Below are 22,786 nucleotides of genomic sequence, written 5' to 3'. Positions count from 1 at the left end.
TTATAGCCATGGTTAATTCCCAGTTATGAACACACACAGTCCTGTGTCTCATCTAACTACTGCATTAAACTTTGCCTAGTAGTACAGAGCTTTTGAGATTTTAAACACCAAAATGGATCTGGACTATAACAACTTGTAGCAGCATAACCCAGCGGAAAGAGTCATGCATGTCCAAGCTTCAGTAGGGATGAACCACATGAACAGATACCTACCATAAAGAAGGCACCTGCTTCATGTATGGGATGTGGAATGGACGGTCTTTCAGGATGCTTTCAGCATAAGATACTGGAGTGCTTTCAGATGTACCATAAAGACATGAATCTCAAGTTCTCCTTTATGGAATCATTTGTAGAGTGAACATTTTTTGAATACAAGTACATTTCTTTTTCTCTAGCATATGACTCTTCTCATTCTGAAATTCTGCTTTTACATTCCTCTCATATGTTTTGTTTTAGGTTGAGGGAGCTCTTGTTTTGCCGACAAGATATTTTGCTTGAGGCTCACATATTGCTACTCAGGCATAATTCCAAATGACAAGATTATACACTGGAGTGTACAGTTTCTTCTGGTCAAAACTGACCTTCTCAATTTCTTTGCATGTAGTGAGCACTCAGAAAACATTTAACGAGTTGAACTGAGGCCTTTAAAAATGTGTTTTCCTTGATAAAGCTGTGGCTTGTGTTAGCTTTCATTATCAGGATTGGGTAAAGGACAGAAAAAAAAAGGAGTTTTTGAGACATACTCTGTTTCCTCCCTCAACTACTCACTAGCTAATGATAAGAGGATGGGTTAATGCATTTTTATTTGTAACAAGAGTCCTGAGCAAACTTATAAATGATATGGAGACAGGGAGTTTTCTCAGCGACTAAACGATTTACCCCACAAGCATGAGGACCTGAGTTCAGATACTAAGAACCCATGCAATATCAGACACAGTAGCTCACATCTATACTCCTAGAGCATCTATGGTGAGTTCAGAGGTGGAAACAGGAGAATCCCCAGAAGTAGGAAGGTATACACCTTGGCATCTGCAGCAGTAAACAATAAGAGAAACAAACAAGCAAAGGGAAAGGCAAAGATCAGCACCAGGGTTTGTCCTCTGATCTCCACATACATGCTGCCTTTGCTTTGTGTGTGCCCACACTTACACACAAGAACACACACACACACACACACACACACACACACACACACAACAAACAAACAAACAAACAAATAAATAAAAACAACTGGAATTAGATTCTTGACTTTTTGAAATAGACACCATTTTAGAAAATGACATTGACTTGGTATTAGTATAAGGTAGGGACACATGACACTGCCTTGTCCTCTATCCTTGTCCCAAGGTCACTCTTACTGGGATATGGACTTGCTGTGGCCCAGGGTGGGAGAGAATTGAACTAACACAAAAGCCCAAGGCTGGTAGTCTGCATGCTTGTCTTGTTAGACCCAGGCAGGTTTCTAAACTGTTTCAGAGGCATTCATTCTCTGATCTTCATTCTTTTTGTTGCATTGTATGGGACCTGCTTCATTCATTTTTGCTACCTGCTAGGGTTTTAGATGCTTTTAAGTGTGTAAACCCACTCTAAACTCTGATAGAATGGGAAGCACAGCAGTGCTTAGAAATTGTCATACACACGTTTTATTTGGCCTACATCAGTGCAAACATCACAAACTTTTAAGACAGAAACCAATGCAACTGTAACCACTTTATTGAAGAAGCCAGAAAGAGAAAAGAGCAGGCTGAAAGCAACTTTATCCTTCTTCACCAAGGCTCCTTTTCCTTTCACACTTTCTATATGGTGCTGCTTTTCCCACCAAGGGATAATTCTTGCTCTTAATGTTATTTTTTTCTGTTACTCCCATGCATTTCTGGAAAAAAAAATCTGACTTTTCAAATATTTAAGAGTCAAAACCAGCTTTTTATCCAAGTGTCCATCTCTTATCCAATGTAAATGCCCCAAGCCTCTACCCACTCTCCAGATGGCTACTCACTAAGGTCCAGGTCTAAGGAAGAAGGAGGGTGAGATAGTCAACCTGCCCATTCCTTGATCACCATATCAATGATGCTCATGGCCACCTCTATGGCCATGCTTGTAAGAATGATGAGAAAAGGGCTACTGTATTCTTTGCCTGGTGAGTTTAGACCAGGTCCCTGGGATACCTGTGTGTCAGAAGGAAGCAGCTCCGTCCCTGCTGGGTTGCTTGGTAAGTTGTTTCTTGTGTCTCACCTGGAGGCTTCCCACTAGTTGTTCCTCCATGTGAGACACATCCTCTCCCTCAGGACACTTATGGTTCCCTGACGTAGCAACAGAACTTGGAGTACTTCATCTCACCCAAGTATCCTACTGGAAAAATTCCTTCTAAGATTCCTGAAATCCTTTACCTTTTGTGAGGTACAGTTGCAAGGAAAAGAGTATTCTGATGCTGTAGATTTGGGGAATGTAGGCCACTTTCAGTGGAGCTGTCCAGCCCTTTGCTTTTGCTCTGTAGACATCTTCAGCCCCTGCTGGTAGACACTGGCTCAATTTCTCCAGTTGTCCAGAGAATACATATCAAAGCCCTTCCTCATGGGCTTTCGGTAGGAGGAAACACCAGTGTAACAGGGTACTTTGGACTGCCAACCAGCTCCCAAATCATGACATGGAGACTTATTATTAATTATGAATGCTCAGCCTTAAGCTTAGGCTTATTTCTTGCTAGCTCTTATAGCTTAATTTAACCTATTTCTCTTTATTTATGTTTTGCCTCAGGGATTTTTACATTTCTTTCATTCTGTATGTCCTACTCCATATCTGTCTGTCTTGTGGCTGCCTGGCTGGTTGGCCCTGGGCATCTTCCTCTTTTTCTCTCTTATTCTCCCTCTCTTTTCTCTTCTCTCTTAAGCCTAGATTCCTCCTCCTACTTATTCTCTCTGCCCACCAGCCCAGCCTATCCCTCTACTGCCTAGCTATTGGCCATTCAGGTTTTTATTAGACCAGTCAGGTGCCTTAGGCAGGCAAAGCAACATATCTTTACATCGTTGAACAAATACAACATAAACAAATGTAACACACCTCTACACAGTTAAAGTGATATTCCACAACATACCCATGCTCACAAAGGTCAGATGGATACCCCCAAAGTTTCACTCTTTACCAGCTTCTTCACATGCCCTCAGCATGCAGTCAGGAGATGGGAGAAGAGGGCAAAGCATGGTTTGGCCCATCTCTTTCCAAATTCTACATGGATGATACAATACATCATATCAGTACACAGAGATCAACTGCAGGGTCTCCACAATAGAACAGGAAAAATATGTGATCTTTCTACTCTAAGTTCCATAGAACAAAACCTCACCTACCAACTGCCGATCAATCTTCACTTCTGCTTTGGAGCCCCTTGTCTATGGATTTTTAAAGTCAACCCTTCCTTTCTCTTCTTTGTATCCTCTCCCACTCAGCTGAAACAGTCCCATCAGAATCAAATAAATTCTATAATCTCCCATCGGCAAAAAAAAAAAAAAAAAAAAAAAAATCTGGTAAGTTCTCCCTTGACCCCATACAAACCTCCAGTTATTGCAACAATTTTTCCGCTCCTCTCCACAGTCAGATTTCCTAAAAGGTTTTTCTACACAAACTGTCTCCACTTTCCACATTTCCAATTTACTCTTCAGCCAGTGCTGCTTGACTTCCGCCACCATCACTCATCAGAAGCAGCCGTTGTCAAAGTTAACAACCTCATGTTGCCAGATGCAATTGATGCTGTTCCTTCCTCACCTTTCTGAGTGCCTCGCCAGCGGACCGACAAACTTTCTACTCCAATCACTTTCTTCCACAGCCCCCAGGACACCACAGTGTCCTGAGTTTCCTCTTCTCTCACCATTTTCTTATTGCCCTTTATCCTGTCTGTTTCTAATGGAGCCAAACTCCTGGGCTTCCCCGGGGCCTCGTTCAATTCACGTTTTCCACCCCTCTTTGCCATGCTCCGCCTTCCGTCTAGTCTAACATATCACAACTTGGCGATGTAATCCAGACTGGCCATGCCTGTAGCCTTGCACACCCAACTGTCTACTTAATGTAGTGTTCGGTAGCTATTGGGCAGGAATTGAAATCAGAAGTACATTTTTCTCTTGAAATTGTGGTGTTCACAATTCTCTTCATCTTAGGAAGCAACGAGACTCCCTTGCCGGCTACAAAAGCCAGGAACCGGGGTGACAGTCTCATTTCTCCCTCTTCTCAATGTTTATGACAAAATCACACATATGATCAGGGCTTTCATGTATCCAGCTCTGGCTGTACTCACCTTGCCCCACCTTACCATCAAAATACAGCACCAATCTGGCTCCATTTTTCCTCTCACCGGCTAGGACATTAGTTCAAACGTTCACCATTTCTCTGACATCCCACCTGTCTCTCACATTCACTCTGACCTCACTCATACCCCTTCCTCTTTCTATCCCACCTCCAGAACAAGTTGTAACATGTGACGATTTTAATATTTTTGCTTTGTTTTGTTTAATTTTTTGAAAAAGTCCCAGTTTGTAGCCTAAACTAGACTAGACTATTATATAACCCAGTCTGGCCTCAAACTTATGGCAATCCTCCTGCCTCAGTCTCCTAGTACAAGCACAAGCCACCATACTTGGTTTTTCCTTGCCATTCTCTGCCTTTCTATATATTGTTTCTTCTTACTTGCAATTAATGATGATTTGTTTGTTATTAAATCCTTGTCGCTCAGACTGGTTTATAAATAAGACCTTTGGGGACAAGTGTCGTGCCTCATTTGCCAATAGCAGCATTCTCACCACCTGTTTCAGGGTCTGACTGAAAGAAGGCATAAAAGAAGTCCATACAGGGACATCCCACCCACCCATGGCCTTTCTAATCACACTCCGCTTGAACAGTATTTCCAGGAGAAACAGAAATGGAATGGAACACTGGAGCCTTTCTTCCTATAAGATCAAAGAGTTTTTATTAACTATAGACTGAACACCATTGTCCTCTCTGGAGATATACAATCCACAATAAATGTAAAGTCTCTAACTTCAGAGAGCTCTTGTTCGCTCATGCAAATGGACCACAATATATTTAATAGATAAAAAGATGGTGTGGTGTGATTCCACAAAAACACATGCTATGAAAAATGAAACAGGTCAGAGGACAAAGAACGGCAGTGGTGAGGGCTCCTTAGACTGGGTGGCTAGAAGGAATGTCCTCTCTTGGGGCACATGCATGCAGGATATGGATATGATGGCTATGGGAGAGAGCAGTCCTCATGAGAGAACAGCAGTCGGAAAGGCCCTTAGGCAAGAAAGGGTTTGGAAAAGTGGAACCAACAGAAGATAAACCTACAAGACTGAGATGAGAGAACAGGAGACAATGAGGTTGGAGGGTTGTCAGGGCTCAAGTGTAGGAGGCTGCAGAGGATGGCGCACAGCGTTGAAATTTTCCTCTAAATGTGATAGAAAATGTCGTAGGGATTAAAGAAGGAGAATGGCATGATCTCATTGATACTTCAGACAGACTTTCTCTGGCATCTTTGTAGGAACCGGCCCAGAGGCACCTGGAAATAGGAGGGTCAGCCAGGAGGCTATTGTAGTGGTAGAGATGAAAGGTGGACTGTGGGCAGGGGGGAAGGGCACAGATGGAGGACACTCTTTGAAGGTGGGATCAAAACTGTTGGTACATCGGCTGTAGAGAGGGACACAAGCAAACTTCCACACTTAGGCCTGAATAAGTGGTTTCCCGGAAGTGGGGGTGATGGGGGAAATAAAGAGTTCTATTTTGGCTAGGCTTGAACTGTTCTGAAAGCTGATGTAGCTCGTTTGACAGTGCACCGCTCTTAGGCTCATTGTGATCCACAGTAGTCATGGAAGGAGTTAAGTTTGTGGATCAGTTACTGTCCAGACAAACTCATTACCAAGTTTTAATGACAGCAAATCTCAGATCGGATCTTACAAAACATGTAGAGATAATGTCTTTAACACAGAGGAACAGGGCAGTATGTACACCTGCTCTGGAAGCTTGATGTTGTCCCAAATCACAGTACTGCCAGGTGTGCCAACCGCTGCACTCAGCAGAAGGTAATGTCCCCAAAGCAGCATCAGCTAGCCAGACGTGCTTTGCTCTGCTGGCTAGAAAGAGGGTTCTTTAACAGAACAAGCTGTACATACTATCCCTACACCAACCCCATAGGCCTTGAGGGATTCTTATATCCTATTTTTATATGAGCAGGTAATATCCTTAAAAACATTTTCTCCATATCTTAGTTACCTCTAATTCAATCTACAAAAGCCCATTTCTAACATCCATTATGCTGATTAACAAGCCACTAATTTCACAAATGGAAACCCAGTTTTGATTCAGCATGCTAATTAGCAAAATGTCTGGTGTTGATCAGAGTTAAAGATAGCTGAAGTGCTTGTGGTAGCTGCCTCTGGAGGAAGGCCTTTCTGCAAGGAAGCCAGCTGTGGTGCCAAGTCTTGATTAGAGCAACTGTCTGCAGCTAAAAGTAACAAATACACACCTTGGAGCATGCCCTGCTCCATTTGATAAAGCCATGGTAAATATGCATGTTGCCTAACATGCAGCCACACAGGGGCATCTTGTCAGTCCCTGGATATACAGGGATGATACTCAGGACTACAAGAGGACAGTCTTGAGTCCTCAGGATCTGAATGAAATGTAAAGCTATGAAACTAGATGAGAAGGAGAGAGACTCAAGGATAGTGACCTGGGACACGTCAATCTTAGAAGGAAGTTAAAGGATGTGGATATAGCCTATGAAATCAAGGAGTATCTAGTTACAGAGGAAAATATCTGGGGGAATGAGGATCTCAAAAGGGGAGATTGACCAAACGTGTCAAATGATCTGAGAAAGTACAAAGTGAGGATTGAGGAATGAACACTGTGTTTACCAGGTTGAAGCTGCTGACGCTTTTGTCAAGGTGGTTCCCATACAACACTGTGAGGAGAGAGAGTTAAAGAGAGACTCAGAGACAGTTTGGGCCACTAATTGAGAAAAGCATGGAATGTAATGGTAACTGAAGAACAAAAGGGATCAAAGAGGTCTTTACTTTTATTCTTTTTATTGTGTGATGTGGTATATGTGTGTGCCTGTACGTCTGTCTGGGTATGTGCATATGAGTACAGTTGGCCAAGGAGACCATGGGTGTCAGATTCTTTGAAGCTGGAGTTACAGGTGGGTTTGTGTGCTGTCAGACATGGGTGCTAGGAACTGAACTAGAGTCCTCTAGAAGAGCAGCAAGTGTTCTCAACTGCTAAGCCATCACTTCAGCCTTACATAGCATGTTTTGATGCTGTCAGGAACAACCTATCAGAAAGGATGAATTAATGAGGAATGGAGAGCATCCACCCCTGATGCTATGCCATGAGAGGACACCTCTGCCACTCTATATAGCAGATTCCCACCCTAGAGTTGGAAAAAAAAGCCTTAGTGATCTATTGGACTGGGAGAAATAAGATCCAGAAGAATTCAAATTCTTAAAACTAAAAGGCCACCAAAGAAGGCATGTCCCAGTCCCTGCATCTCCACACCATGAGCCAAAAGAAGATGAGAGGCCTCTCCTCTGTTAACCATTGCCAGTGGGTCTGGCCTGAAAAATGTTCTAATTGTATACTCAGGTCTCAGATCAATCCTGGATATCAGCAAGTACAGAAATAGCCTCCAGGAAGGTCAGAAGTCTGTCAGCAAAGGAGAGGAGAAACATGCTACTGGCCATTGTCTTGCATCCACCAGGGATGATGAGGTCACATTCAGCCCATTAAAAGGGACAGAGCTGGGAGAAGCAGAGTGGGATGAGTGGAGCTCTGGCTATACCGTAACTTCTACTTACCATGTTTTGTGAGATTACATTTCCTGACTATTTAAGTCAATTTGAGATGGGTTTTATACTTGATGCTAAATGCCTCCTTTTCACTTAGTACACCTATTCTCAACTGAGAAGAAAGAGTATTCCTCAATGCTTCCTTCACACAAGACCTGGTCACCATGCATTTACATCCCTCTTTCCACCAAAGGCTGTGAGCTCATCATTTGTCTTCAGTACCTTGTACACAGCCCACTAGACACATGAGTCCTTACTAATCCTCAGAAAATCCAATCCACTAAAATAAAGATATATTTATCTAAAATTCTTTACATTTTCTGTTCCTTTAGACCATTTCTGACTCCTCATAATCCCCTTTTACCTTTCATGTTCTACAGATAGATGACAAATGGATGGACAAATTGATATATAGATAGATGATAGATAGATAATAGATAAACCACTAGATAGATTTAAATGTATAGATTTAAATAAGATTCTGCATATGAGAGAAAGCACATTGTCTTTCTGAGTCAGTCTTGTTTCACTCAATATAATTATATCTAATTACATTTATTTTCCTGTGATTATTAAAACTCTTAAAGTTGATCTAAATGAGTTTTGCATCATGAGATGGATATAAGCCTTTGGACATGATAAAGGGTAAAAAGTTATAGTTAGGGTGTCAAGTAGACAAGGGGTGGATTTTATTGTCAATTGGACCTGATTTTTTGTTTGTTTGTTTGTTTGTTTGAGACATGGATTCTCTGTGTAGCTTTGGATCCTTTCCTGGAACTCACTCTATAGCCCAGGTTGGCCTCAAACTCACAGAGATCCACCTGCTGGACTTAATTTTTAATCATTGAATAGACACAATTCTGAGCATATCTTTGAGAGGACATAAAGAGAGGATTAATTTAAGGTCCTCTATGAATGTGAGCAGTACTATCTCCTTGGCTTGGGTCCTGAACTGAATAAAAAGAAAGGAGATAGCAAGTGGAACCCTAGTATTCAGTCTCTCTGCTTCCTGAGTGTGTATACGATATGCCCACCCACTCACTTCATACCCTAGGTCTTCTCCAACATGATGAACAGTATTCCCTAAACCATGTGTCAAAATAAAACATTTTTTTCATAAATTGGTTTGGTTAGGCATTTTGTCAAAGCATTGAGAAAAGTAACAAGTATGAATCTTTAGGTCTTCTAAGCATGTATATTAGTCATTTGTGAATAAGGATAAATCCCTTTCCTTTCCTATTTGTTTACCTTTTATTTCTTACTTGTATGTCTCTAAGATCTTGAGCACTGTATTGAATATGAGCACCAAGAGTGAGAACCCTTGTCCTATTATTGATTTCAGAGGTAATTATTCTAGATTTTCCTTATTTATTATAAAGCTGGAGATATATATATATATATATATATATATATATATATATATATATATATATGCATGTATATATGCATTCTTTACTGTGCTAATAAATGGTCCTCATATTCCTATTTTTGTCAGGGCTTTTATCCTGAAGGGATGTTTCATTTTCTCAAAAGTCTTTTCTGTACCTGTTGAGAAGTAATGTGATTTCTGCCCTGAAGTCTATTTACGTACTGTCTTACACTTATTGGGTTGCATCCATGGGTCCCTGCAGTGAAATTGATGTTCTTTGTAGTTTATTGAGAATTTTTATGTCTATATTCTTTAGGTATATTGGTTATAACTTTCGTGTGTGTGTGTGTGTGTGTGTGTGTGTGTGTGTGTGTGTGTGTGTAGAATCTAAAGTTTAATTGGCTTTTAGCCTCCACTTTATTAATTTCTGTTTCATTGTTATTATTTCTTTCCATCTGTTTTGGAGTTTGACTTCTTTTTTTTCTAAAGCCTTGAGTTGCATCATTAGGTTGTTTATTTCAGTGTCTCTTATTTTTTAATGTAAGCACTCACAGCTATATACTTTCCTTTTTGAGGTACTATAACTGCAGCCTAAATGCTGACTTGTTTTATTGTTTCATTCAAATGTGTTTTCATGGTCATCATTGAGTCACATGTTCATTAATTGCTATTTTGAAGTCCTTTTCTTGTGCTTCAGGTAAATTGCTTTTTTTGGAGAATATTACAACAGGTACACTGGTTCCTAGAGGAAACATATTGTTTTGGTTGTTCATATTTGTGGTTTGCACTGGGATCTAGGACCTGAAATGATCACGTCTGTGGTGTTTCTTTGTGTGGATATCTGGTCTTAGCTCAGTTGGGTGGTTATCAGGTTCTTTGATTGCTGTGTGGACAGGTTGTGGGTCAGCAGAGGGATGCGTGGCTCTCAGTCTCAGTACCATTTTAGGCTTCAGTGTTCATACTCTGGCTGGTTCCTGATCCCAATTTCTTCCTTGAGCTTAGACTTTAAGCAGTTCCAGATGGGTGCAATTGGTGGGATGAGAGACATGTTAACAGGTGGGTCAAGCTGACTGACTCTGGAAATCTCCCAAGCAGAGTTCAGGTCCAGCTCCAAAAAGGTGGCAAAGGCAGAATCAGGGGCATCCTGGGTCTGGCCACAGATGACAGTGAGTCTCAAGAGACTAGAGATGGGCTGAAGGAAGGGTTGAGATGGCAAGATTGAGTGTACCCTTGAGAAACCAGAATGGAGGAGGGGAATGAGAAAACAGGTAGCCTACATGGGTCCCCACCAAGTATGGTGGCTGTGGGGTTCTTGAAGAGAGAAGACTGTGGTTAGTGGGGAGTCACAAATGAATGGAGATGAGTTGGGAGAAACAGCTTAGAAAGATAGCAACAGAACTGGTGAGGAGCTGAGGAGAGGTTGGACTTGGTCTGTGGCACATGTCATGGTGGTATCCCAAAGGGGTGGAAATGGCCTGGGTAGCCAGCTGAGGCATGAAGCAACAACAGGTCTAAGGATGGTCTAATGAAACAAAAATGGAGGCGGGGAAAGAGATAGCCGACCTGGGTCAGTGCAAAGTGTGATCGCTATGGAGTCCCTGGAAGAGAGTGGTTTTCCTAAGGAAAGAAAATGAACGCTGTCCCTTATTTCTTCAAAGACCCGCTGTCAGTTCAAGAATGCATTGTTCAGTTCTCTGAGTATTTGTGCAGTTTCTGTTGCTATTGATATCTAGTTTTATTCCACTCTCATCTTGATAAGAAAAGAAATGATTTTGATTCTTTTGTGTGAATTACAAATCATAAAAGGGAAGGCAACAGAAAAGAAACAAAAAGAAGGAAATCCTTTTCAAAGAGGACAAGGCTAATAACTAAAGCATATCAATGTTAGGATTAATTAGCGTCGTCACACTGCACTTCTTATTGCACCTCTACTGACAACAGAGACGAGATCCACAGCCAAACTGAAGGAAGTGACTCCGCATCCGTCAGGCATAGAGTCCCCAAATGTCTTTTAGTTTCAAGTCTTGCTTCGAAAGCTTACCAGTACTTTGACCTTGAGCAAACTCTCCGAGCTTCATTTTTTCTTCTCTGTGATATGGGGATGATAATATCTCAGCAGGTTGTTTAAGGTTTAAACAAGGCTGAACATCAAAATTAGCTCTCGGAGTACCTGGGTCAGAATAAATGACTAAGATCATGCAGGGAGGTGTAAGAGATAAGCGGGTTGTTATATTTTGTTCATTTTAATTGAGAAAGCTTTCCTTAAGAGAGCAGTTCTCAGCTGTCCTTCCCTGGCGGTTGAAATCGTCCATTTCTGTCTCTGCCGGTGTCTGAATGTAGCCTACATACAGCTGTGGAGATACAGCTGTGGAGATGAAGGCGAGCTGTCTCCATGTTGCAACAAGAGCATTATAATTTCCTAGTTAGGAAAATAAACCAGAAGAAAAGAAGTAGGAAGCTCAAGATGGAAAAAAGTAATGGAAATATCTATTTTCTGGATGCCTCTTCTATTTGGGGCGGCATTTTTCTAGTCTTTATGTTAGTGAGGTGTATATTACTGCCCTTTGTTACAAATCAGAACACTGGAGCTTAGGGGATACTCCCTGAAGCTGCTCAATTAGCTGGGTTCTGAGTTTCTAATCCATGACCATTTCATTCTAGACCCAGTGTGGGTGCCAGAGATCCATAGTTAAGCTAGAGTCCCAGTGCACTGGGGCAGAGTCCTACAGAAGGAACAATGCAGTCAGTTTACTTTTAATTTTTCAAGTATCCAGACAGAGAATAATCCCTTCATAACTTACTTCATTCCAGTTGGTGTAACATAATTCCTTGACAATGTGCATTCAGGCCAGTGTACAGCGAAACCAGGAAAGATGAAGTAGGGCTCTTAGAAATCATGTTCTTTACATGAAACTAGATCAGGCAGTGGGAGGAGGTGAACTGAAAATAGCCTGAGGGAGTGAGAGACAAGCCTGGGAAACAGTGAGAGGCAGGCTGAGAGAACCAAGATTAGCAAGCAGAGGGCACTATGCAGAGAGAAGGGAAGACATAGCATGATTTTTTTTCAAGATTCTGTTCAACCATTCATCCCCCAAGGCAAAAATCATTCCCCAAAAGGCAAAGTGTTTTAAATTATGCCAACTTAGTTAAAGTACCATTCATTTGGTAGACTATCTGTCCCTTCAGAAATATCCATTATCTGAAAGAAAATAATCAATCAATCCATCAATGAATGGACAGAATGATAACACTTTCCTCTAGATTTTAAATTAAAGTATTATGTAAAATTTGAAATGTACAGAAAGTCTAATGATCAAAATCACCCATTCTGTTTCATAGATAAAAGTATTTTTAGCATTCATATACATAGATTTTGTGTTATATAAGTAATACACACACACATACACACACACACACACACACACACACACACACACACACACAAACATCCCCATTCATGAATTTTCAAAGTAACAGAAAAAAAATTCTCCAACTTTCTAAGCAAAATATATATGTTGCTGGTACGTGTGAGGTTTCCAGAATCCTTGTATTTTCAAAGACTGAAGTTTGCCTTATGCCTTATCTCTCCTGCAATCTAGAATCTTAAAATATTTCTTAAGGGTCTGGAGAGATGACTTAGTAGCCTAGAGCTCTTGCTGTTCTTGCAGAGGACCCAGGTTCAGGTCCCAGGACCCACACTGGTAGCTCACAACCTTCTGTAACTCCAGTTGCAGGGGATTCAATGCCTTCTTCTGACTTCCATGGGCATTTACACATATGTGGTCTACCTTCAGACAAGTAGGTATTCATATGCACATATGAATTTTAAAACATTTTAAAATTATCAAACCCATGTATCCCCCATTTACCATGTCATTCTCATCCTTATCTCTACCTCTTGAGGGAATTGTTTTCATGAACTAAAATTGTGTTGACATATTTGGGGAATAAGCCTAGGCTTTGGAAGCCTCCATAAGCTAGACTTGGCTACTCATCTTTAATATGCCAAATAATAATGACATGAACAATTATGAAAACCAGAGAGAGATGACTTATTTAATGTGACTACAATGGGAACAGGAACAAATAAAGGGGTCCAGTGACTCCAAGTCTGTCTTTGGAGTGCAACATGAGCTTTAGGTTTGACCAGGGAAGAGTTTGTGTACAATTAAACAGCTCTGGTTGAGTCAAGGCGCAGTCTCACCCGTTTAGTGTCTGAGCTCCAGACTTCCAAGAAATCTACTGAAGTCCTTATTGCTGTTGTAATCACTTGGGGGGTTAAGACCAGGTGATGCTCTACCCTAAATTATTCCATATTGTATAAAACAGTGGTTTCTCAGGGTTTATCTTGCCCTGAGAGACTCAATATTTTAAACATTTATGGAGAACTTTATACATGAATACTGCATTTATGTACATAATTTCTATCCTTTTCCCACCTCCAATTCCTCCTGTGCCTCTCTCTCTCATCCTAACCAGATTCTTGATCTCTTCTCTTTTAATTATTAGTGTTAAGCCACACACATATGCATGCAAACACACACACACACACACACACACACACACACACACACACACACACACACACACACACACACACACTGCTGAGTCATTTAGTGTTTCCTATCTGCTTATGTGTTTAGACTTGACCATTAGGGACGGATAACATATCAGGGGTGCTATCCCTGAAGAAGACTGATTCTCTCTCCTTAGAAGCCAAGTGAATCGTGCCAGAAAATGTTATACTAAGTGAGGGTAACCCAGATCTGGAAAGATAAACACTGAATGTTCTCATATTTGTGGACCTAGTGCCAAATCTTTATATGTGAGAGACCCCATTTTATAAACAACTTTTGACTCCATTTTGAGGATGAAAGATGACTCAGCACATGAGTGGCTTTGTGAATGGCACCATCTATGTAGCACCAGCCACGCAGCACAGACTGATGGGTAATTTACTCCTGAAAATAGAGAGAATGCCATCTTATAAGTTTATTGGAGTAAATTAGGACTATAGAACACATAGGTTTATTAAAAATCATTCTAGGAAAACTGGGTCTGATAACTTATCAGACATCAGACTAAGGAAAGGATACAACCCCCATATCTGTGCCCCATAAAGAAAAGGCCACCTAACACTGCAGTGGCAATGACCTCAAGCTGTTGCCTGACCACCAGACTGTGCATCAAAAACTGACAGGCAGAGAACTGCCAACTGTCCCAGGCCCTACTCAGCTTAGATCACACTGTCAATATGACCTACTTGTATTCTTCTCTTTCTGTCCTCTTGATTTCCTGTCTGGACCTGTCATCCATCCATCCATCCATCCATCCATCCATCCATCCATCCATCTATCCACTCATTCTGGACTGCTCTCACCCTTTTGCATTGGCAGCTGGACTCAACTCTGCACTTTGCTCTCAGACTTGGTGCTCTCAGTGGCCTGACAGAGACAGCAGCAGCTTCCCCTGCTGCTCATCTCAGTGTCTCAGTGTGTCATCTTATCCACACTGATCGTATTTGCATTTCTATCAGAACTTCTGAATCCTCTTGAACTCTGCTGTGGTCATTCTGGGGTGGGGGGGTGGGGGGGAGGGAGAGGGAGAGGAAGACAGGAGAGTTTTTTTGGCTCACAGTTCCAGGGTATGGTTATTCATGGATGGGAAGACATGGATGGCAACAGGAGCCTGGTGTCTGAAGTTAGAAAGCAGAGAGCATGAAACACTGAGGCTCAGATAATTTTCCCCTTTGTATTCAGTTTGGAACCCCAACACATGAAATGACACCACCCCCATTTAGGATAGGTCTTTCCAATTCATTTAATCCACTCTAGAAATTTTCAAAGCCATGTCTAGAGACTCGTTTTCATGGTGATTCTAAATCAAGTTGACAATCAATATTAACCAACACACACACACACACACACACACACACACACACACACACACACACACAAGTCATATGTGTATAATTATAAAATGCATATGTATATGTGATACATATACACATACATAATATGTAATGATGTATGCAATACTTGCTAGTAAATTTTTACTTCATAGTTCCAAATGGATGTTGTTTGCAAGCCTTTTCTCTGAATTCATTTAATTCTCCAAGAAAGACTACCCAATTCTTCTCCAGACTAGCTAATGTTCTGGGAAATAAATACAGGAGAGGGTAGAGTGCACTTTACAGAATGTAGACTTTATTTTTTCTCTTTGTTTTAATTATAAACTCACCCTCTGCAACCCTCTGTTGTGAGGCTCTAACTGCTCTTCCTATGACAGACTTCATCCAGGTCTCTGGTTTGTACTCCTCTCAATCTCCTTGAGGTGATGTTATAGATGGAATATTTGTGTCTTCTTTACATATTGAGGTATACCTTGCAATGTGGTGCTGTTTGGAGGAGGGGCTTTGGAGAGATGATTAGATCAAGAGAGCTCACCATGCCCTTAAAAAAGAAACCTCAAAGAATTCATTTGTTATTTTGACGTTGTGAGAATACTGCAAGAAGGCATCACCTCTGGCCAGGAGAAAGGCACTTACCAAATAAGAGTACACCAGCCCTTTGATCTTGGACTTGCCAACCTCTAGAACTATGAACAGTGAATCTGTGTTCCTTAAAAATCCTGTCTACATCCTATGCCAAGAACAGTGAAAAATATCACTCTACATTCCTTGCTGTTTCCTAATCAATTACTGTTAGTCCAGGTCGCCATGTGCTTCAAGGAAACCCATATTCCTTTTATGTCGTCCTATATGCTACTGAACTTCAGAGCTCAGGCATCTTCCCATCTGTTTCCAGTAACTGGTACCATGCCACTGTGCTTGAGAGTAAATATGTGAAATTTAAGATGGCAGAACTCTAGGTTTAGAACTGATAGATGTGATGGGTTCAACAAGGTTTCTGAAAAGCCCAACTGTGAGAGAATCAGCAAGGAAATGTTCAGGAAAAAGAGAAACCCTTCCATTTCAAAGAATGCAATGTATGCAATAACAAATATGAATATATGACAATTGAATTTGAATACTTCCAAAATAACGGTCACCTAGGACATTCTAAGTTCATTGGTGAGTGTCTTACCAGTGATGACTTCTCAGCTAATATGTCACTGATTTGAGCTTATAGTTTGGTACTAGGTGTGCTGGGAGAAAATGGCTGCTGATTTGTGTATCCTGATAACACTAATGCTTTTCGTACTCACATGCCTTTTGGGAAATTCCAATGAGTTATGACACTTAGTATCTATCTCACCGACAAAATTATCACAGAACTAGAACCTGAACAAGCATACCGGATGATTCTCTTCTTCAAGACTCACTAAGGGAGGACTTAGAGTAAGACTTCAAATGTTGTTAGTAGTTTTCAAACTGTGGTCTGTTGCAGCAACATGGTTTATGCTGTTTGCACTGGACACTATGCCCTTTTCAGCTGTTACCACAAATGTACTTCTTTCTATGCCTTGGGTAAAAATGACCTGCCTATAGGGATTTAGTTAATCAACTGACCATTACTAACTGTTCACCCACATTTCTTAAAGTGATTGCAGTGATTAATCTCACAGCTCTTAGACTTAAAATGACTTTGGTTTGTGAGAACAGCATATGGCTCACAGGCACCATCTTTTGGAATCAGAAGGTCAATTGAGAGTTAAGAAATAAACATGTTTTAGACTTTTGCAAGGGTGCAGGAAAGCTCCATGGAAACTGACTATAGCCCAGGGCTTCAGTCAGTCAATGGTAGCCAACCAGAAGCCATGGACCCCAAAACACTAATCACATCGTAGGAGGATCTGATGCTTTTCCAACTAACAATGCTGATACAGGATGCCTTTCTAGTAAATCATCATGTTAGACATTTGCAGTTTCGAGTTTTAGATCTCAGTTCCTTGTTCACATCACAAATGGATTTGGTGTTTCACTTATCAGCCATAAACATGGCTGGCAGAGTAAGTTTAGAGCCAAGTCCTCCTGCCACGATGTTACTAAATCAAGGTACTGGCTCTCGCAGGGAACAGTTGATGCTTTCCTAGTCAGGCCCTTAAAAGTCCCACAGTCTCAGAATGGCAATCCAATACTTGTTCCTGCTAAATTCTGGGCCTTGACCTGTAACAATGCAAGCAAAAGGGAACTTGAATGAATGCTAAAATACATGTCTAAAAGTGTTTCTAGTGTGCCTGTGTGTGTGTGTGTGTGTGTGTGTGTGTGTGTGTGTGTGTGTGTATGTGTGTGTGTGTTCTCCTGCTGTTTGCCTCATGTATTGTGCTCAGGACTAAGTTCTGATAGTTTTCTCTCTCCATACTCTCTCCCTTGATATCATCAATCTTCATTGCAATCTTCATTGTTTTAAATGTCATCTCTATGCTGCTGGTTCTTCAGTACACATTAGACTTGTGCCTTTGGCCTTGCTGGCCTTAGGAATTACACCCTCAACTACTTACTTGACATCTCTGAATGTCAGATGGACATCTCGCACTCATTATCTCAAAGACTAGAACACTCTGTTCTCTATCTCAGCTCACCTTTTCTGTGCCATTCTGCCTGCCATATGTATATCAGCACCTTTACCTGGAACACAGATTTTCCTTTCTCCATCCTTTACCCACCTGTGCTATATTCTCCTATAATAAACAAAATGATGCCTAATATTTATAACATAAAAGACCCTCAAGTATCTTAATACCGATGCCACATCCTTCAAGATCATTTTGAAAATGATCTTTTTTTTGAGCATATGTCTTTAGCATCTTTTCAAAGCAAGTGGTATTCTTATTCTTCAACTAAGCACCATCACAAATGTTAATTATATAATTTGCTTGTTTAGTTAATTGCTGCATAAATTATGTAAGTGCAGATATCATACCTGTTTCACACATAATCATTATTTTCTTAGGATTGGAACCAAGACCAATACACTGGTGAATACTCAGTAAATATTTTATAGTAACACAATATGCACATTTCTGGTGTGTGTTTGCTGACCATGACCTCACAGCATTATTTTATTGCCTTTTTGAATTTGATCAATATTTTTCTCTGACATGATAGACACTTTTGATGAATAATTTCATGTTTAATCACTCTAGGAGAATTTATTAGGTTTTCAGGGAAGAAAAACAACCCTATACATGAAGATGTTAATGTTTGAGTACTGGGAGAATAGCTCCCCAGCTCTAAGTTCTACCTTACACCTTCTTCAATAAAATTAAAAACTGCTACATGTCAATAGATTTTTGGATCACTTAACCATAATCAAAAACATAAATGGGAAATCTACCCATGCATGGAGTTCTGTATATGTTTTAGTAACGTTTTCGCCATGTCAGCATTAAAAACTTCTTATTCCATTGCAGAGTGACTTCAATTAATTTTTTCAAAATCAGTGTTTCAGTATATACTAATCCATTCATTCTACAAATATATATATATATATATGGAATGAATAATTGCTAGGTTGGGTATAAAATTTGAGATAAGATCCTTTCCTTTTACAGTTACACAAATTCAGATCTAATTCTATTGTCCTCTAGTGTTTCTTAGTCAAGGAAATAAAATAAATTTGTCACTATTCTAACATTAATGTCTCTGTAAACAAGCTCTTCATTTTCCTCCTGCTGTCAGGGGACTCACAGGATCTTCTAAAAACTTTATAATTCAAAAGTCATGTCTGATTATATGTACGTATAGGTATCGTTTTATTAATGCTCCCCATAAAAGCAAGAAATTTTGGTCACTGCAGTATGAGAGCTTTTCTTAAACCAAGTGATATTTTCAATAAATCTTCTGTTCCCAACTGGCTACCATCTTGGGGGATACTTTTCAAAAAGTGAAATTTTTAATTGTCTGTAAAGCTTTTGTCTTCAGTATCCCTCATCCTCACTCTCATTTTTTTACTTATTCCTTTTGCACGGTTTTTGAAAGCTTCTCAAGTTATCTCTCTGATTTGCCTTCTAGTCAGCATCATTTCTGTCCCCCAGTCCCTCTGATGAAAATCAAATTCTTTTACAAAGGTTCTGGTTTGCAATTGCTATACATATGTCTCTCTATTCCTACAATTTTCTGATATGTCTTTCATGAGATCACATTAACCATCTAAACTAGGCTTAAGGAAGATCTTGTGCCTGTGGATGACAGTAGCACCAATACCAAGTCAATCATCACATTTGGTAGCTGGTGAGGCCAGGCCTGCAAACATGCTTCTGATATGAGAATCCCCTTCACATCCGTTCTTCAATGAGGCACTCATGAAAATAGAAGAGCAAAGGGTGAGCAGGTGGGTTAGAGGGTGAGCATCTCCTCTAAGGGGGCCACTTACAAAAACACATTGCCCCTCAGGAGGGCTTGGCCCTGAAGGTGAGTGGAAATGCCTGTGGGTGTATATGGCCTTTGCCAAAGAACCAGAAATAGATCCTGGGGAATGGAGCAAAGACTGAATCCTAACCTTTCAGGAAAAAGGAAAGGAGAGAAGGAGATGATATCAATCACAATAATACCATAGTATTGATGTTAGGCTAGAGTGAACCTCCTCTCAGAAATAGCTGTGCTACAAACAGGGAAATTGTCAAGTTACTGTAATTAAGCTCAATGTATAAAATTCTTGAAAGGACTGAATTTAATTAGTATTTAGAGCCCTTCATGCCTAGCAAGGTTAGAACATAGTAAAAATATCTTTCCTGGATATAAAAGAGCATGTTGAATGCACCAGCAAGGAAGCTTGGGGATATGTGTGGCAGTGCCTATCAATACTCCTAAAGCCATCTCTGAAAGTGAGCTCCTGTGCCTTTGCCTCCCAGGTAAATCTGTATCTACTTGTGTTCTACTCAGTCTGTATACATATTCACTAGTACTTACATCTACCTCAATTTTTTCTTGCATGTATATCTCTATGAGTTTTTCATCTGTATATTCCTAGCACTTAGTCAGTGAATGAGAGCTCATCAGTCTTTAATAAATTGGCCAACATATGGAAGATGGAAAGAGACAAGAACAGTAAGGAAGGACAGCGGCAAGCTTCTAGCTTGAGTACATGAAATTGGAGTTAGTAGAGCTCTAAGGCTTAGGAGTGAAGTCAGGAAGCATAGACGCTGACTTTAAGTGTCCTGCTATCCAGTCTGTAAGAATGAAAAAAGAAAGAAAAGAAATCTGCATATTCAATTGGGAAGCTCACAGTTATCAATTGCTGTGTAACAAAACTTAAGAGCATAAAACATCAATATGCAGTTATCCAGCCAAAACGATTGTGTTTGGTTGATTGAGACTGGGCTGAACAGAAGTGTCTGGGTAGTCTTTGCCTAGTGCCCTAACATGCCTGGCCAGCTGATTGTCACTGACCTAAGTTGAATATGGTCAGGGCCAGGGGCTGCTCTTTTTGTAGTGATGGTATAGAGAACAAGCAAAACCCCAATCAACCAAGCATTTTCAAGGCTCTGTTTGAGTTACATCTTTTAATGTCCCCTTGACCAAAGGGGTAAAACATCAAGACCATTAATGAGATCTACCATTTGCATTAATCTACCTGATTAACCTAATGAAGGGGCTCTTCATCCCTGTGAGAGCAAACAAATGTTTAAAAGCATCTCCCAGTTGGACCATTATGTGACACAGAAACACACCTTTAGTTTTGAGAAAAAAATACTCTGAGGCTTTCTTAGAAATTCAAATCACTATTCACAAAGTTAAGTCACTTTCTAAACCTGGATGTATAATGAGTCTAGGACTTCACCCCATTCACATGCTCACAACAAATGAGCCTTCCACAATTTAATAGACACTGGGGGAAAAAAAACATTGGATTTTGGGGTCAGAAACAGGGACAATTTATTTTTCAGAGTTTATATAATAGTCAGAGAACCCTTCTTTTACACAGGTTCCTTGAGCCTAATTCTCAAAAGATAGCACTTCAAAAAAATGTAGGCGCCACGGGACACTGACAGACTTAGTTTGTGGCTCTGTAGTACAGAAAAACCACATCGAAGAGATGGTCAGGAGGATCAACAATGCTTTTTCTTGTGAGACACAAGAAATCTGTGGAGAATTGTGTCTAAATGATGCAAAAATAATTCCCCCCTTCTATGCTGGGCTTATTCGGAGCCAAGACGCATTCAGATCTATAATTTAGTTTTGAGAACTAACACTTCCTGTAGATCTGGAGTCTCTCACATAGACAGAGTACTACATGGCAAATACTGGTCAACTCCCCTGTTCTAACTTCTGCTCAGTGACTCCATTCACATTTGCATTGACTACTTAAATAGTTGCTGTCAGACTTGTCTTTGAGTCTCTGCTGACCCATCTGTAAAGGAAGAAGGGAGCCCGCAACACCCTTCTGCTTGTTCTCTCTCTGCTTTCCTTGTTTTCAAGTCCTATTTCCCAGCACCTGTGCATTCTGGAAGGTACTACTATCAGGGAAGTTGACATGTCAACAAAACCAGATGAGTTTCAGGTGTGTGTGTGTGTGTGCGCGTGCGTGCGTGCGTGAGTGTGTGTGTGTGTGTGTGTGTGTGTGTGTGTGTGTGAATGTGTGTGAGAGAGAGAATGTGTGTATGTGTGAGTGAGTGTGTGTGTGTGTGAGTGTGAGTGTGTGTGTGAGAGAGAGAGAGAGAAACACAGAGAGAGAGAGACAGAGAGACTATCACAACTTAAAGTAAAAAATTCTTTCTCAGGCTATGTGTGTGCACGAAAGATGTCAGAAAATACAGTGATTCACTGAAAGTGCTCTTAGCTTTCAGATCCCTGGTTACCTGTTGCTACCCCAACTTAGACAAAAATTTATGCAGATACATAGCATCAACGCCCCTGGCGATGGCAATGCCTGGCAAGCTGCCTGCCACTTCCACTTCTCCTTACACCATCAGGAATGCTAGGCTGCTGGTTCCGTATTAATCAGCTCATGCTTTGGTTTAAAGATGCCACTGAATTATGCAGTGGACTGCTCAGGCACAAAACAAAACCAGGCACTTTTTAACACAAATTTTTAGTAATTTTTAAAGCTATTTAATTTCTGTTTATAATACCCACCCACCCCAGAACTCCAAAATGAGTTCATAGGTTCTTCCTTTCTAGGTCACATGTCTTACCCAGCATTCATTTTGGCTGTTATATATCTACTGAGGAATTGTTTTTGCCTTTTCCTCCCACCTACTTCCAGTCAGCAACATCTCTCCTGAGTTCCAGGTCCTAGCCTTGGGTCTTGCCTTTTTCTGACATTTTTGGCATCTCGATGAAAAGTATTCAAAACAATACAGTACTCTGACTGGCAGCATTTATTACAAGTACACTAGCTATATCCCTAAAGACAAACTTGCCAGAGGTAGGTCACAAAAGTCCAGGGTGCATCAGCAACTCTATCTTGTCAGCTCATCTCCACCTATGCAGACAAAACCATATCCAGTCTTCACTAGCGAAGGCAACGAAACAAACACACACGTGTGCAGATGACCTGAGTTATGCACATATGGCACAGGTAGGCATCTGTACCCCACAGAGTCTCAAATTAGATGAAAAATAAAACAACATTAAACTGGTCACAAATTGGATCCTATCCATTCTAATAGGTTTTTGGAAGCATGGCAGCTTCTCCATAGAGTCC

Source organism: Peromyscus californicus, unplaced genomic scaffold (genome assembly GCF_007827085.1).
Source record: "Peromyscus californicus insignis strain IS unplaced genomic scaffold, ASM782708v3 Scaffold_14__1_contigs__length_90479793_seg_2, whole genome shotgun sequence".
Classification (NCBI taxonomy): Eukaryota; Metazoa; Chordata; class Mammalia; order Rodentia; family Cricetidae; genus Peromyscus; species Peromyscus californicus.
This window is presented reverse-complemented; position numbering follows the sequence as displayed.